Below are 3,087 nucleotides of genomic sequence, written 5' to 3'. Positions count from 1 at the left end.
AGGCTTACCATAGAGGAAGTTGTATGCATGGGATCCCTAATTGGAACTCATTTTGGAAACATTGTCAAAAATGACAATTTGCATAGTGCAATTAGTATGGCCCTATAGTTCAGATAAATTTGTCACTAAGTAAGCTGCTGTGGGCAAGTCTTGGACACTAAGTTCCTGAATGACACTGTTGTATAGAGACATGGGCTTTAAGTGCCAAACAATATATTTCCAAATATATTTTTGGATCACAGCATATTTCTAACCTAAGCATTGCTTGTAAGCATATTAACACCTTTAAATAGTTATCAGGTTTACAGAGACATTGACTCACAACAACCCTTTATGGTATAATAAAATTATTATTATCCACATTTGAAAAGAAGAGAAACTGAGGCTCAGAGTAAGGAATTTGGAGATCTTGTCTTCTTTTACTTTATCCTCTTCATCAGATTAAGAGCTTCTGAAAAGCAGACTTTTTCTTTTCTTTGTATCTACAGAGCTGGCATATAGCAGGTATTTGTTAATGCACGTTGTCTGACTGACAGTGGATGAACAGTTTCCCTAGACTGCAAACTAGTTAGAATTATAAGCAGAATAAGAGGCCATTGTAAAGTGTCCCTGAGGCTCCCCAATCTCCCCAGTTATTTCCATTACTGTTTGTTATGCTGTGGACCATTAAAAACTGAAAAGAAAAAAAAAGTATTGGTCTTTTTCAAAATAAAATAAAGTTGGCAATTCCTTTTCCCCACACTGAAAGTAAAGTGAGATCCAGGAGAGGAGAAATGAGTATAACATAAATCTATAGTTCTCCTTATAAGTGGTAAGCCTCACTTGAGTAAGCCTTGACTGGGTGTTATATATACTGCACTCATACTACTTGTAACAATTTCCACAATGTTTGTTTAAAGTCTGATGGATGGCAATGACCCTTTTCTTTTTCTCCTGCTCTCTACTTATGGTTATAGTGATAGATTAGATAGATTTTTTTTAATTTTGGCAGAGGCAAAGACTTGGATCCTGCTTCTATTTTGTTATTTCAGGGTCTGGATGTCATTTACAAAATCAAGAAAGCAAGTCTGATCATTTATCCAGATGAGGTTTTCACTGCACACTAGGACTAGGGTTTGTTAAATTTGTTTATTTCAGTGGCTACTTCCGAAAATGCATGTAGAGCACCATATGATTCCTCTGGCATCATGCATTAATGCCTTTGCTTACATTATCTCTAGAAATATAGCTAGGGCAGATCAGCCAGTTAAACACACATAAACTGCATCTAGCCACAGAAAGTAAGAGGAGAGGTGATTTTTCAGAAGATTGGAATAAAACACTCATTTCTATTTGAATTATTTTTACATTTAGATAATTGCTTCAGCTCTTTCTTTCTAAATGTAGACTAAGCTTTATTTAGAACCTCTGAGATCTGTATTCTAATTTCAAGGGAAATGTTGGAGAGATAATTAAAAGAGAATGACTGTTCCCCATTTGTTTTCTAAGCTTTCAATATTCCCCTGATGAAAGAATAGGATCTCTATAACAATAGCACCAAAAAAAAATCAAAGTTGAATTTTTTAATGAGTGGGATCTGATCACACTACCAATTCCACAACTAGGTAACCTAAAATTATGAACAAGGAAATGTTCATTTATTTTAGCTCAACTTCATATAGTATCATTGCTTCTTCTTTAAAAAGTTTTTGTTAGTGACTTTTTCTACATTATCATAATGTTTCCTAGTATCCTTTCCCTCCTAAAGAGCCATCCCATATAACAAGTAATATTCTAAAAGGCAAAGAAAGAAATAAGAAATAAATCAACATAATTCATCAAAATACAAAAAAGTATTAATATATATGCAATGTTCACTTGCTGACTTCTCCCCTCAACAAAAGGGTGGAATGGGGTTATCTTCTCACAGCTCTTTTTTATGTTTTGTTTTATTGTTTTAGCCAAAGTTGGTCTTTATAATTTTTAACACTTAATTTTTAAAATATATTTTATTTCATTAAACATTTTCTAATTATATGTAAAAAGTTTAACTCTCATTTTCTAAATTCTCTCCCTCCTGCCCTTCCCAGTACTTGAGAAGGCAAGCTATTTGTTATCGATTATACATGTGAAGTCATGTTGCAAAAGAAAACACAGACCAAAACCCCAAGAAAAATAAAGTTAAAAATGATATTTCAGTCTGCGTTCAGAGATCATCAGATCACTCTCTGGAGGTGAATAGCATTTTTCATCATGGCTCCCTTGGAATTGTCTTGGATTATTGTCCTTATCAGTGGATCTAAGTCTTTAGTTACATCAACTGTTTTTATTATCCTGTTACCATATATGTTCTCCTGGGTGTGCTCACTTCACTTTGACTGAATTCATACATGTTCACAGATTTTTCTGAAACCATCATTCTTGTCAAAACTTACAGTATTCCATCACATTCCTATACCACATCTTCAGCCATTCTCCAATTGATGGGTATCCCTAGATTTCCAATTTTTTGTTCACACAAAAAGATCTGCATTTCTCCAATCCTTATTGAATTAGAGCATTTTTATGTGAATATTGGTAGCTATGATTTCTTCTTTTGAAAACTCCCTATTCATATCTTTTGGCCATTTATCAGCTGGAAAATGGTTCTTATTTTCATAAATTTGTCTTAGTTCCTTATATATTTGTGAAGTGATGTCTTTATCAAAGAAACTTGCTGTAATTTTTTTCTCAGTTTCTTGTTTATATTCTGATTTTAGATGCATCAGTTTTCTTTGTGTAGATGTTTTTTAATTTCATATAATCAAAATTATACATTTTACTTCTTGTGATCTTCTCCATCTCTTGTTTGGTCATAAACTTTTCCCTTATCTATAGATGTGACATTTACATTTTTTTCAACACTCCATTATTTTACTTAGGAGACCTCACTTTATTTTGAAATCATTTAATCATTTTGACCTTATCTTTGTATATGCTGTGAAATGTTTGTCTATGCCTAGTATTTGGGAAGTTGCTTTCCAGTTTTTACAGTAATTTTTGTCAAATAATGAGTTCTTATCCCAAAAGCTTGGATTTGGGGATTTATCAGGCACTAGATTACTATGG

This window comes from Trichosurus vulpecula, chromosome 1 (genome assembly GCF_011100635.1).
Source record: "Trichosurus vulpecula isolate mTriVul1 chromosome 1, mTriVul1.pri, whole genome shotgun sequence".
Lineage (NCBI taxonomy): Eukaryota > Metazoa > Chordata > Mammalia > Diprotodontia > Phalangeridae > Trichosurus > Trichosurus vulpecula.
This window is presented reverse-complemented; position numbering follows the sequence as displayed.